This window comes from Littorina saxatilis, linkage group LG3, assembly GCF_037325665.1.
Source record: "Littorina saxatilis isolate snail1 linkage group LG3, US_GU_Lsax_2.0, whole genome shotgun sequence".
NCBI lineage: Eukaryota > Metazoa > Mollusca > Gastropoda > Littorinimorpha > Littorinidae > Littorina > Littorina saxatilis.
Window position 1 is genome coordinate 29,056,369 of NC_090247.1, and position 16,050 is coordinate 29,072,418.

Here is a 16,050-nt window from a genome sequence, read left to right on the forward strand (position 1 = left end):
AAGAATTGCGGAAACGTGACGTTCTAGCAACCATAGCCCTCAGTCTACCACTCCTGTCAATGTGTCAAGAGTCAAATTCAGGTTTTAGTGGGTGTGTCTCGTCAGCCAAAATTGAGGTCAGTCGGTCAGTCAGTCGTCTCTGGCATACTGATTCAATGGTCTCTTGTTTCCTGCCTACAACAGATCCAGCCTTCTTGACTTGCTTTTCTAGCCTGTCACTATCCTGTTTACTAAGGTTACCCCCCCCCCCAGCACACACATGCATATGTCAACACGCTACCAACAGTGGACAGATAGAACATCTGCAGGATGTCATTACGAACAGAGAACGATCCAAGCTTCCTTAGACAGTACATGCGCGTTTGCGCTTTCTTCAAGATTTGGTCATGCCAAGACAGCTTGTTGTCGATCACTACACCTAGGTAGCGATAGCTTTCAACCTGTTCGACTTCAACACCAGCTATCACGATAGGCTTGAGTGCTACCTTTTTTCTTCTAGTGTCAAAAATCATTTCTTTAGTTTTTCCTGTGTTCAAGTCCAGGTAATTCTCGTCGCACCAGTCCACAAAGCTGCTAACTTCTTGTCTGTAGTGTGTGTCATTGTCGTCAGTAATCTGTCCTGTAAGTCCAGTATCGTCAGCAAATTTGTCGATGAAGCACGACCCGTGAGAACTCCTGCAGTCAGCAGTATACAGGGAGAACAGAAAAGGTGACAATACTGTTCCCTGCGGAGCTCCTGTGTTGGTATTCAGTACACTAGATAGGACGGTCTGCGGAGCACCGGTGTTTGTGTTCGGGCCATTAGATGGTACTGTACCAGCCCTAACAAACTGGGGTCGGTTGGTCAGATAGTCTGTGACCCACAATTTTCATCTTCAGTAGCTTTTCAGCAAGAAGGTGAGGCTGTATCGTATTGAACGCGCTAGAAAAGTAAAAAAACATCAGTCTAACACATGCTCCAGGTTTATCCAGATGAGAATAGACACTGTGCAACACATGTAAAACGGCATCCTCAACACTTCTACCCTTTCTGTAGGCAAACTGCCACGGATCCATAAACTCCGCGGTAAGCACCTGAAGCTTCACTAATACTAGTCGCTCAAGAACCTTCATGACAGCAGAAGTCAATGCTACAGGTCGCAGGTCGTTCATCACTTTGACCGGGGTTTTCTTTGGAACTGGAACGATGTAAGATGTTTTCCAAAGGGATGGGATTTTTGACTGTGACAGAGACATGTTGAAAATCACAGTGAGAATTGAGCAAAGCTGCTCAGCACAAAAATTTAGGACTTTTGGTGTAATACCATCCGGGCCTGCTGCCTTCTTAGCATTAGACTTCTTGAGCTGTTTCACAACATCTTCCTCAGTCACAGACATGATTTCGCCCTGCTCATTCATAGGAGTGTTCACGAGTCGATCGGTCAGTTCAGTCCTGGTCTGGCTGAAATCATGCCTGTCAAACCGTTTGTAAAACGCATTGAGATCGTTCACATCATAGTCACTTGGAACAGAGCCACCCTTGCCACTACCCTTCTTACCCGTGTACCCACTCATCATCTTCATACCCTCCCACACCCTCTTCATATTGTTGTCCTTGAAATTTTCTTCTATTTTCTCTTTATATTGTCTCTTTCCTTCCTGTATCACAGTATTCAGTTTCTTCTGTATGTTCTTTCGTTTTTCTTTGTCCTGAAAGTTCATTTTCTTCTCATTTATGATAGCCTTGATGTCCTTAGTAATCCATGGTTTATTGTTCGCGTACACCTTCACAGTCTTTTTTGGGATGGCCACTTCCTCACAAAAGGAAATATAATCCGTTACAACATCGGTGAGTTCATCAATATCAGCAGACGTTTCAGTGAACACACTCCAGTCAGTACAATCCAAAGCCCCCCTCAGAGCATCAGTCGCGTCATCAGACCACACACACACTGTCTTCTTAACTGGTGGTACTCTTTGCACCAGAGGCATGTACTTCGGGATCAAATGCACTAGACAGTGATCGGATTTGCCTAAGGGGAGCAACTTGCAGCAGTTGTAAGCACCACGCACATTCGAGTAAAGCAAATCTAGCGTGCGATCACCGTGTGTAGTACAGGTAATGTGTTGTTCAAACTTGGGACCAAGTGACTTCTTCAAATCACAGTGATTGAAGTCTCCTGTGATGATATTAGAGGGCCCCAAAGGGTTTAAAATCGTGATCGTGATTGGCGTTTTTTGACCTTTCTGTGACCGTGATTGCCGACATTTTCATTTCTGTGATCGTGATGGGACTTTGCCCGTGATCCGTGATGACAAAAAAAATCAAGTCTCGTGATCGTGATCGTCATTTGTTTTCGTGATCGTGATGGGCATTATTTCAAAGCATTTTATTTTCAACGTACATTTTTCACAGCTGTATCACTCTATGATCCTCTATTCGTCAAGGAGCCAATCCCGATTGAAGTGAAGCAACAACACATTCAGAAATATGATTTTGACAGTTAAGAGAACCAATCACACACAAAAAAGAGATCCAATCAGAAGGCAAATTGCAAAAGTCTGCCAAACTTCATCCAATGGAAGGGCTTCGTGCAAAAGTTTTGAGTGCATTCAGTCAAATTCGAATTCGAAGATCAAAAATGACGTGCAGCGGTACTGTCATCGAACTTCTGTTATATTTTGTGGATTCAAGCCAGACCAAAGCAGGCGGCGAGAATGCCTTCCTTGGTGGAAAGGTCAGGCTACGGGTCGGTCTTTCCGAAGACGAAATATCAAGGTATGTTGATCTATGTTGCTCTATGACTGTTCTGAATGTAGGCAAAGATCTTGAAATTTGTTCAAGATCTTTGAGTTTGAGTGAGATCATTGACATTGTCGACATTGCCACGTCCGGCTGTCACTCGCTCAGTGTGACCTCGACTGGCTCGAGATCGAGTCTGCGTGTAGCCAAAACCGAAACTAGAAATGTGTTTTTCATCCCAGCAACGTGGACACGCTTGGCATAGATTCTAATTGTCGCTTCTTTGCATTAAGCTTGGATTTATTTTAGCACCTGTAAACTTTAATATCAACAATGGGTTAAATTCAGAAACAATGGCGGGGAGACGTGCCAGTTTGGGTCACTTGATCCTCATGTCAAAGACGATCAAAGTCATGTTCGTTGGGGATTTTGTCAGGCATGCTACTTTTCCGGTAATTGCCGGAAATCCGATAAAGCCGTTTTCAAAATCCGGTAAAGTCAAATTTATTCCGGTGAAGTTGAAAAATTTCCGCAAAATCGATCCGTGTGAATATCGCGCAACGCGACCGGGCGCCGGTCTCAATGAAGCCAGCGCACAGTAGTGTTGTTTTCACCAGTTTGGAGGTGTGTTAAATGGTGGTGGGGGGAGGCTAAAATGGGATTTTTAACAAGATCACAACACTATTACAGCCCTGAAAATGATGCCCAGAATGCACCAGATTGCACAGATTTTAACCGTTTTTTGAAAAAAAATCCGGGGGGGCATGCCCCCGGACTCCCCTAGTTGGCTCGCCTGCTTTGCAGGCTGGCACTGCGCGCTTCTTTCAGGTAAAACCATTTTTGGCCTGTAGCATTCCTGTTTGTTTTTCAAGGCCATGAAACCAGGCGATGGTGTACCTCAAATTGTATGGCAAAGTTGAAAATAAAGAACCCAATGATTGCTCCAATAATGTGCACAAGTAGATTAACCCAAAACCCACTTTTCGTCCTACATGTATTTTAATTTCAATCCACCCAATAGTTTTTGAGAAAATGGGTTTACAAGATTTAGCTCTGGAAATGGGAAATTGTGCAAGTATATATTCATGTGTGTGAGTGAGGGTGTGGGAGTTGAATGTGTATGAGTATGAGTGGAGAGAGAGAGAGAGAGAGAGAGAGAGAGAGAGAGAGAGAGAGAGAGAGAGAGAGAGAGAGAGAGAGAGAGAGAGAGAGAGAGAGAGAGAGAGAGAGAAAACAATGAAAACAACATTCTTGTTACTGATTACAAATCATGATATGTATTTCTATGTGTGTATGAAAGAGAATTCAAAACATAATAATAAAAAAGTGCAACAGTTCTCACTTTGTGTTGAATAAACAATAGATCCAGAGGAGCGAATTACTGTGTGTTTGTGTTTACTTTGACACGTGCTTTCTATACATGCAACTTTTACCGTGACCGTGATTTGCCACTGGTGTTCGTGATCGTGAAAACAAAAATCAAGGTAACTGTGATCGTGAAAGCTAAAATTTCCCTTCCCGTGATCGTGATGATACCCCCCCTTTGGGGCCCTCATATTAAGCGCATCAGGAGCACTTGTTTCGAGGTTGTGCACATGACTGGTGATGATGTCAGCAGCAGCGACAGCATTTGCAGAAGGTGGAATGTACACGACAGAAACCATTACTTTGGTAAATTCTCTGGGCAAGTAGTACGGCCGTGCACTCACTGTAATAATTTCAGCGTCCGTAAACATGCTAAATCCAACTTTACATCAAACTGGATAACTAAACTCAAAAGAAGAAAGGAGGAGAGGGTAAAAATAGAAGAATCTTACTGACAGAATCTCGGTGAACCCAAATATGAAGGGAGCTTTTCTGTTATTAGTAATCCTACGGCATTTCCCTGAACAGCTTAGTTCTGATGCGGCTGCACAGTTTTATTTAGGTCATTCATGCGAAAGAAAGGAAGAGAGGTAAAAGGTAGTCTTTTTTTGTGACCCTACCTCAGACTACAAAGGTGTCCGCAATGGCGATGTCAGTATTTCAGCGACATATTCCCACAACACTTTTTTTCTAAACGTTTGGCTGCAGAGTCAGTACTCATGAAACATTATTTTGTCCGCAACAAAGTGTACTTTAACAACAACACCAAACTGTAAAAAAAAATTAAAAAATTGATTACATCTGCAAATCAGTTCTTTGGACACATATTTCTGTCAGCATTTCAAATTCAATCATAACACGATGGATCACGAAAGAAGGATCAGGGCTCCCCACGGACGCCCCTCCTAGTGCGTCACGGGACCCCCACTTTTAAATTTTAGAGGGTCAGTTTCCATGGACCTCCACTGCAGTATTAGAGCCCAAGGGTCCAAAAGCCGAAAAATCCCAGTGTACTTATAAAACAGTCATTGTGGTCACGTATAGGGTACTGCGAAGTGTCGATCAATTGCAGTCTGAAAATGGTATCTACGGTACGCACGATAAAGGAAATTTAGTGCGTTCTAGGACCCGCTCTTTTAAAATCTAGTGCGTCCAGGGACCCCCTCCATATATTTCTAGTACGTGTTTTCGGCTTCTAGTGCGTATATGACGCAGGGACGCGCGCAATGGGGCGCCATGAGGATAACAAGGAATTGAACCTCATTTCACCCCGAACGTGTTGTCACCAAGTGTAAAGTCCGAATTTCAAGAGGCAAACAGCGTTTCCGTAAATAACTTCATTCTAACTTGGCTGCAAAAGATATTACAAGAAGAAAAGAAAGGAAGAGGAAAAAGAGAAGATTCTTTCTGATCCTATGTCAATCTAAAAGCGGTGTCGCCAAGTACACAGTCACATTTTTAGGGGAAATAATTATGATTATGGCATCTCCAGCTCCCTAAACAGGTTAATTCTAATACCGCCGTGAACTCAATATTTGGGTCGTGAGTGCCAATCTAATGTAACAAGAACTTTAGTGCGGATAAAGATATAAGGACAGGAAGCAGGGAAGAAAACAATGTTACTTGAACTCAGATGAACCCTGAAACTGACCCTGACACCTGAATCTGAGACTGGAGTTTGATAAATGTTTCTCGCGAGACTGAGATCAGCAACGCTTTTTAAGCTAAGTTCAAATTTAACGTTCCAATCACTTGGCATTCTTGTTGTTTGATTTCGTTGCACCTAAAAACACATCCTCGACCTCGACCCCAAAGTCCCGCCACCTCAATGTGAAATCGGTGCCCTCAAGTGCAAATGTTCATCAAAAGAGGCAGAGGGCTATTTTAAGATCTGTGAAATTGCAGACAGCGCTTGGATTGTTTATTAGATCTAAAGTGCAAAGTCAGCAGTTCAAGAAGTATTTGTCTACAAACAAATGTGTGTGTGTGTGTGTGTGTGTGTGTGTGTGTGTGTGTGTGTGTGGGTGTGTGTGTACCCATGTTTCCACAGGTTTGGTTGCCTAAATCACCATAAGGCAACCATCCACACGTGGATGGCAACCTAAACTCTGGATGGCAACCTAATTGTGTGGATGGTCGCTTCATTTAACACCGTTAAATTGACTTTTTTGACGGAAAGAATGTCATAACAATGTTCAAAATGACATTCTTTCCGTCCACACGTGTGGATGGTTGCCTTATGGTTAAATTGACACCGTTTAATTTACCTTTTTCACGGAAAGAATGTCATAACAATGTTCAAAATGACATTCTTTCCGTCCTCTATAGGCGACGAAATAGGTCAAATTTTGTGCATTTTTTAGTGCAAAATTCTTCGATGCCGGAGCGAGTACTGCACCCAGTGCTGTTGTAGTGCAAGTGCACTAGAAAGGCACTACACCCAGTGCCGCCTCTTAGGTAACCATCCACACTTTAGGTGTGAGTGTGTGTGTGTGTGAGTGTTAGGTGTATGTGTGTGAGTGTGTCTGTTTCTGTGTGTGTGTGTGTGTGTGTGTGTGTGTGTGTGTGTGTGTGTGTGTGTGTGTGTTTGTTTCTGTGTGAATGTGTCAGTGTCTATGTGTCTATAGTCTCTGTGTGCCAATTATTGATTGACGGACTTTAATTCAGGCTCAGAGAATCAGATTGAGATGTTAAATAGTAGGACGTCGGACATTAAGGCAGCCAAAGAAAAAACATGATGACAATTGACCCGGAAGCACTTGCTTTTCGTTCCTGCGCACGTCAGCTCTGCTATTAGCTTGCCTCCTTGTCAGGAGAACTCCTACGGTAGAAGATCGTGTAAGGGCAAAAACGAACTCGATCGGACAAATCAACTTCCTCGTCCCCTACCCCCCCCCCCACCCACCCCCAAACTCTCTCTCTCAACCTGCCTTTCCCACTCTCTCTCCTTTTCTGTCTTTCTCTTTCTCTCTCCATCTCTCTCCCTCTCCCTCTCAGTTCATGTCCTTCTGTCACATTTCTTTGTCTGTATCTCTGACTCTCTCGCTCTGTCTCTGGTTTTTTTCTCTCTCTCCTTTCCCACCCCCTTTATCTCTGTCTCTCTCTCTCTCTCCCCCCACCCCCCCCCCCCTCCCCCATTCTATCTCTTTTTCTCTTGCGTTCTCGAATTCCTGCTTTCCCCCTTTCACTTCTACTTGAGAATAGCATTCACCTTCCCCAAGACAAGATTACAAACCAGAGCAGGCTCTTAAAGCTGATCAAGGTTTAATTCACACAAAACGGTGTTTTGGTTTGTTCTTCTGTCTTTTCTATCAGAACCTCTTTGCCCTCTTTCCGTGTTAATTTGGTCTTGAGGAAAATTGTGAATTCTGTAAAAAGCGAATAATAAGATCTGGAAACATTTTTGATTCAGAATCATCAGCCAAAAATGAAATGAATTTGTTTGTTTGTTTACGTTATATGTCAAAGAAGCACCGCCCTAATATGGCCCTTCGTGGTCGGCTGGGCGTTAAGCAAACAAACAAACAAACAAACAAACAAACAAAGCTATTCGAGACCGCTGCAAATTGTTACCTTTTTTAGTTGACATGGTAAACTCCATGCTTAACACTATTTACAATCAGGTCTATCACTGTATAAAGAAGGTTCTAAATCGTCATCACTTTTACATTGTGTACTTCAAATCTTGTTACAAATCTTGATCTCTTTTAAAAAGTTAAAAATCTTGTCCGGGGCAACATCCAGGAATAAAACCTTTGACACATCATTTGGTAAACAGGTATCACTTTGGTAAAGAGGAAGACTTTCAATCGGAAGTTAATGACAGCTGACTGACACAAACTCTATTACGAAAGATCCCTTGAAAAGGTAAAACTCCTATATTCAGTGTGACATGATGACAGACAGGAGATGTAAAGTACGACAGCTTGGCGCTGGAAGAAAAGCTTCGGACACTTCCTATATAACCTTACAGTTCTACCAGAGACGTTGACTGAACAAACGCGATGACTTCCTGATTTCAGTAAACACTGCTAAAGGAACAAAGCACCGACACTTCCTATATCACCTTACAGTTCTACCAGAGACGACGCATGATCAAACGCGAAGACCTCTATCAGAGCTAAGTCATCATTTTTTGTTTATTGTTTTATTGTTATCTGTTTGTCTCTTCACTTCTAAGATCCGAAGGTCAAAGTTCTATTGAATGGGTCGCTTTGCCAAAAATTACAAGTTGTATATAAATGAAGCATTATTGGTGTTTATGTCATGTCTGTCAGTGTCAAAGCTTAGGTGTTTACTTTGAAACGCTGTACATTAGAATGATGCTATTAATATGTCCTTTTCGGAGTTGGAAGTATTAATCTAGACATTCACCGGCAAAAGATGTCATCCTCATTACGTTATTGTTCCATCGCTGGAAAATTCGAATCGCTTCCTCCCATTTGAAAGCTAGCAGCAACAGAGTCGCGCTACCCAGGTGTGTGTGTGTGTGTTTATCAACCACCTGTACTTTTGACAGAATGTCCGAGGTCTTTTACGTACGTACCACAATAGTGACACGGGGGATGGACATGGATACCGTCTCTGAGTTTGCGCATACAGTGTGACCAGTTTTCGTTCCGGACCGGATTTGAACCTGTAACCCGCGGACCACATTGCCAGTGCCAGTGCTCTACCAACTGCGCTAGCGGGCCCACATAGATTCTATATGACTCGGCAAGAAGCAATACACATACACAATACGACATTTTAACAAGGACTGATTTATATGGTACCAAAAAACAAACTGAAGAAATGTCAAAAGTCCACATTTCCACGCAACGTGATCCCTCTCGCAGCTCTTCACAATATTTGTTTCTCGTCTTCTTGTATCAGCAACAATTCTCTCTCTTTGTCTCTCTCTCTGTCTCTCTCTCTCTGATCCACAAGATGTAGATTTGTTTAATGTTTGTTTGTCCTTTCCATTCGATTTACCTCCTACATTCCGTTAATGAACCTATTCAAATCCATCTTTCGTTTTTCTCTGTTTGATTTCTTTTATTCAACGCATAAGTCAAAAACTGGAGCCCTTTGATGCCTTGAGATCTTTGTTTTTATGTGTATGTCTTTCTGAATGTTTCTTTCTTCCTGTCGCTCCCTGTCTGTCTGTCTGTTTCTACCTCTCGGTCTCTCTCTTTCTCTCCCCCGCCTTTTTTCCTTTTGAAGCGCAGGATGTAAATCTTGGTACGGTTTTAAACTTCCCTTCCGTTTGATTAACGTGTCTTGTATGACGTTTTTTCTGATCCATTCCTCATTAACCTCTTTTTGATTTTCATTGAACTATCTGAGGGCGCTATTCAATTCCATCTTTTGTTTTTTTTCTGTTAGATTTCTATTGAAACTCAAAGTCAAAAACTCTCTCCGTGTCTCTTTCTTCCTGTCTCTCTGTCTCCTCCGCCTCTCTCACACTCGAGCACTTACGCTCTCTCTCCCTCTCTCCGTCTGTGTGTGTGTGTGTGTGTGTGTGTGTGTGTGTGTGTGTGTGTGTGTGTGTGTGTGTGTGTGTGTGTGTGTGTGTCTCTCATTCTCTCTCTCTCTCTCTCCGTCGATCTCCGTCTGTCTGTCTGTCTGTTTGCCTGTCTGTCTGTCTGTCTCTCTCTCTCTCTCTCTCACTCTCTCTCTCTCTCTCCGTCTATCCGTCTATCTGTCTGTCTGTCTGTCTGTCTGTCTGTCTGCCTGCCTGTCTGTCTGTCTGTCTGCCTGCCTGTCTGTCTGTCTGTCTCTCTCTCTTTCTCTCTCACTCTTTCTTTGTATGTCACGGCTTTCCTTATCTGAAGATCTTTAATCAGGGTACATTCTAATCTCGGAACACCCTACGGCTAGAGCGGAAATGGAAAGAACCCTACAAAAAGGTTGTCAAAAGTTAAAGAATTAAAGAAAACTACCGAGACAGGAATGAAGCCAAAAGTGACCGACGGAATGTTAGACTTTAAAATAATGAAAGAGGAAGACCTCTTTTCTGGTCGATATGGACAGTAATTTAGTGTAAAATTCAATAGGATGACTTCCCCATCAACGCTAAAGAACGAAATATACATCATTCCCCTCATATTGCTCTGATGAGACGGGATTAACAAATTATATGGACACCCGCGCGCACGCACGCACACGCATGCAAGCTCCCCCCGCCCAAACACACACACACACACACACACACACACACACACACAAGCTAACACACGCACGCACGCGCTCACACACACACATATACACACAACACACACACACACATACACACACACAAACACACACACACACACACACACACACTGGGCACACACACAGGGCACACACACACATACAGATACACGAGAACAAAATTGTTGTGACTTCACAGGGCCTGACATCATCAGTCCTAATCGAAATTTTGCAAGAGCTCACGGCGGAGTTGAAATAGAGACAATCTTACAGTTTTGATTGAACCGAACACGTTTACTACTATTTCTTGACCAACATTCGCGGATGGAGAAAAACCAAAAATCAAAGCTAAGTGGTCGTCTTTGTATCCGTTTTATTTGCTTGTTGAAAGCAAACTCTTTCTTCGGTTCACCATCTCAGATCTGGCCAAGACAAAACAGAACAGTCCCTAGAACCACATTATATGTATCTTTTACGTGAGCGAACGGGATACACCATTGAAAGCACACTGCTTCTCGGGAAAACTGTTCTATTTCCCATCTCATATCTGGCCAGGATTTTACATGAGAGAAGACCACCCCTCCACTTTTTCACATTGCAACAACCAACACCTTGACTGCTGGCAGTGGTGAGGTGGAATTTTATTTTCTGAATTAATTACTTAATTACCGCTAAAATGTGGACTGGGTGGCCGAGTGGTAACGCACTTGCGCTCGGAAGCGAGAGGTTGCGAGTTCGACCCTGGGTCAGGGCGTTAGCAATTTTCTCCCCCCCCCCCCCCCTTTCCTAACCTAGGTGGTGGGTTCAAGTGCTAGTCTTTCGGATGAGACGAAAAACCGAGGTCCCTTCGTGTACACTACATGGGATTGACAAAAGGGTCTTTCCTGGCAAAATTGTATAGGCATAGATAAAAATGTCCACCAAAATACCCGTGTGACTTGGAATAATAGGCCGTGAAAAGTAGGATATGCGCCGAAATGGCTGCGACCTGCTGGCCGATGTGAGTGCGTGATGTATTGTGTAAAAAAATTCCATCTCACACGGCATAAATAAATCCCTGAGCCTTGAATATGTGCGCGATATAAATTGCATGCACAAAAAAAAATAATAAAAAAAAAATAATAAAAAAAAAATAATAAAACAAATCCCTGCGCTTAGAACTGTACCCACGGAATACGCACGATATAAGCCTCATATTGATTGTTTGACTGATAAAATGACTTTTACGAGAAAAATTTGTTTAAACACTAACACAGAGAGAACACACGCTGCTAATTATTGGTTGTGACTATATGGAGGGATGGTCTTCTCTTATTTAAAATCTTGGCCAGATATGAGATGGGGAAATCGACCAGTTTTCCCGAGAAGCAGTGTGCCTTTAATGGTGTATCCTGTTCGCTCACTTAAAAGATACATACGCTGTGGTTGTTGCGAAAATGTACGCAAGCTATTCAGGTCCATACAAATACCGAGCACCGTCAGGCACCTATGATTTATTTAATTAGGTGATGCAGCAAGTGCCTATGAATTGTCGGGAAAACCGAAGTATAATTACGTTAAAGTTTCGCTATCAGTTGACGTCATTTTGTTTGTCGTCAAGGAGTTGTCGTATTTCTTGAAGGAGTTTCCTTCAAAGCTTATTCTTTTACTTTCGATGTGATCGTTAGTTTACTTTGTTCATTAGTATTGGGAACATAAGGAGTTAGATAATAAATGAGGTTATTATTAGGTACGAAATTCTTGATCGCTATTTTCGCGAATAGACAAGAGTTTCCATTGGTCTAGGTTAGCTAACAACGCAAAGATGAGTTTCGGTTAGCGATTAAGGAGTCTGCGCAGAGAGAGAAAAGAATAACGATCGAAAAGAAAAGGCAACGGAAAGTGGAAGAGAAGGAGCGAAAGCATGAAAGGACCACAACGGCACCACGGACCTACATTCTACTGGATGGCTGTCTCAGGATCTAGGTCACTTTAGTGGGAATATCGGTCAACTTCGAAACCTGGGGACCAGCCACTTCCGGTTCTCCTTTCAGAGTAATGAGATTGCTGGGGCCGCCGTAGAATTTTTCATCCAGTTTTGTCCTTTTTTCCCAAAATTGATATTAGTCGGAAGAAACAAGCACACGTGTGGTACGTGGGGGTATTTCCCGGCGAGTTTTCAGTGTTGTTGTTGTTGCGAAGCGAAGCGGCGTGCGGAAGGCAGGCAGTGTGTACATCAAACAGTGTTGTTGTGATGGATGGATGAGTGAGTGATGAGGGTGAATGAGTTAGTTAAACTGTGACTGAATATCTATTGATTGATTGATATTAAAGTGAACATTAGGGGGGGGGGGTAGAAATGCACCATTGTGCACTCGCCTTGATGTAAGGAACACTACTGCAGTCTCCAACAGCTTCAGAGTGGGTTAGACAGGCTCTTGATAAAGACTGAGGCAAAATGTGCCAAATCACACATTGTCTTGTAAGAAGGAAAAATCTTCATTTGTCACCTTTCTGCACTTTTTTGACTTTGAGTGCATAGCCACAATGGTCATAGACAAGATGCATCAAACAGATTTGAAAAAGACCCTAAACTGAACTTGTTATGACTATTTGTAACCCCTCTCACCTTTCTGACTGGCCGTAGCTAAGCAAAAAGGCTAAAAAATCATAACTAATTCCATGTTGACTTTTTGGTGGGGTGGACCTATTGTTCCAGACTCGCCTTGATTAGAGCAAAACTAGTGCAGTGTCCAACAGCTTTTAAAATTTGTTTTGACCTCTTGACAATGTACATGTCAACATGTAATCCTAATCCCTGACTGTTGTGTAGTAAGAAAAAATCTTCATTTCTCCCCTTTCTCCACTTTTTTGTGTGCCAGTGGATAGCCACAATGGTCACAGAAAATATGCATCAAACAAATTTGAAAAAGACCCAAAACTGAATTTGTTATGACTATTTCTAACCTTTCCCACCTTGTTCACTTGGCCGTACCCAAGCCAAAAGGCTACAAAAAAATTCATAACTAATTCCATGTTCACTTTTTGGTGGGGTGGACCTATTGTTCCAGACTAGCCTTGATTAGAGCAACACTAGTGCAGTGTCCAACAGCTTTTAAAATTTGTTTTGACCTCTTGACAATGTACATGTCAACAATCCCTGCTATCCCTGACTGTTGTGTTGTAAGAAAAAATCTTCATTTTTCCCCTTTCTCCACTTTTTTGAGTGTCGGTGCATATAGTCACAATGGTCACAGAAAAGATGCATCAAACAGATTTGAAAAAGACCCACAAGTGAACTTGTTATGCCTATTTCTAACCTTTCCCACCTTGTTCACTCGGCCGTATCCAAGCCAAAAGGCTAAAAAAATTCATAACTAATTCCATGTTCAATTTTTGGTGGGGTGGACCTATTGTTCCAGACTCGCCTTGATTAGAGCAACACTAGTGCAGTGTCCAACAGCTTTTAAAATTTGTTTTGACCTCTTGACAATGTACATGTAAACATGTAACCCTAATCCCTGACTGTTGTGTAGTAAGAAAAAATCTTCATTTCTCCCCTTTCTCCACTTTTGTGTGTGCCAGTGGATAGCCACAATGGTCACAGAAAATATGCATCAAACAGATTTGAAAAAGACCCAAAACTGAATTTGTTATGACTATTTCTAACCTTTCCCACCTTGTTCACTTGGCCGTACCCAAGCCAAAAGGCTACAAAAAAATTCATAACTAATTCCATGTTCACTTTTTGGTGGGGTGGACCTATTGTTCCAGACTCGCCTTGATTAGAGCAACACTAGTGCAGTGTCCAACAGCTTTTAAAATTTGTTTTGACCTCTTGACAATGTACATGTCAACAATCCCTGCTATCCCTGACTGTTGTGTTGTAAGAAAAAATCTTCATTTTTCCCCTTTCTCCACTTTTTTGAGTGTCAGTGCATATAGTCACAATGGTCACAGAAAAGATGCATCAAACAGATTTGAAAAAGACCCAAAAGTGAACTTGTTATGACTATTTCTAACCTTTCCCACCTTGTTCACTCGGCCGTATCCAAGCCAAAAGGCTAAAAAAATTCATAACTAATTCCATGTTCAATTTTTGGTGGGGTGGACCTATTGTTCCAGACTCGCCTTGATTAGAGCAACACTAGTGCAGTGTCCAACAGCTTTTAAAATTTGTTTTGACCTCTTGACAATGTACATGTAAACATGTAACCCTAATCCCTGACTGTTGTGTAGTAAGAACAAGAAGGGCAAAGCCCATACGACTCACATGCTTGACCTTCTGCTTTACACATTTTTCCTACCAAAATACATGTGACCTTGACCCGAGGTCAAGGTCATCCAAGGTCATGCAACACAAAGCTGTTAATTCAAGACATAGGAAGTACAATGGTGCGTATTGGCTCTTTCTACCATGAGATATGGTCACTTTTAGTGGTTCACTACCTTATTTTGGTCACATTTCATAAGGGTCAAAGTGACCTTGACCTTGATCATATGGGACCAAATGTGTCTCATGATGAAAGCATAACATGTGCCCCACATAATTTTTAAGTTTGAAACAGTTATCTTCCATAGTTCAGGGTCAAGGTCACTTCAAAATATGTATACAATCCAACTTTGAAGAGCTCCTGTGACCTTGACCTTGAAGCAAGGTAAACCAAACTAGTATCAAAAGATGGGGCTTACTTTGCCCTATATATCATATATAGGTGAGGTATTCAATCTCAAAAACTTCAGAGAAAATGGGAAAAATGTGAAAAATAGCTGTTTTTTAGACAATATTTATGGCCCCTGCGACCTTGACCTTGAAGCAAGGTCAAGATGCTATGTATGTTTTTTGGGGCCTTGTCATCATACACCATCTTGCCAAATTTGGTACTGATAGACTGAATAGTGTCCAAGAAATATTCAACGTTAAAGTTTTCCGGACGGCCGGACGAACGGCCGGCCGGACGGACGGACGGACGGACGGACGGACGACTCGGGTGAGTACATAGACTCACTTTTGCTTCGCATGTGAGTCAAAAAATCTTCATTTCTCCCCTTTCTCCACTTTTGTGTGTGTCAGTGCATAGCCACAATGGTCACAGAAAATATGCATCAAACAGATTTGAAAAAGACCCAAAACTGAATTTGTTATGACTATTTCTAACCTTTCCCACCTTGTTCACTTGGCCGTACCCAAGCCAAAAAGCTACAAAAAAATTCATAACTAATTCCATGTTCAATTTTTGGTGGGGTGGACCTATTGTTCCAGACTCGCCTTGATTAGAGCAACTTTAGTGCAGTGTCCAACAGCTTTTAAAATGTGTTTTGACCTCTTGACAATGTACATGTAAACATGTAACCCTAATCCGGCCCTGACTGTTGTGTAGTAAGAACAAATCTTCATTTCTCCCCTTTCTCCACTTTTGTGTGTGTCAGTGCATAGCCACAATGGTCACAGAAAATATGCATCAAACAGATTTGAAAAAGACCCAAAACTGAATTTGTTATGAATATTTCTCACATTTTTTGGACTTAAAAAATATTGGCCCAACAAACAGCAAAAATCTTCATTTTTCCCCTTAATTTCTTCATCATTTTGTCAGATCGAATTCATCCTCGTCTTGTGAGGGAAAAAAACCCCGTCTATGAAATATTCATAGTTGTTATACGAATTGAAAACAAAAAGGCTATTAATGAGAACACAAACAAGCCAAAGTTTGCAAACTACTAGCTTAGTAATAGTAGACTGGGAGTAGGAAAGTCTGCAAGTGTACTGTTGAACAACTTACAGTCGACAAAGCGAGTATTTACAG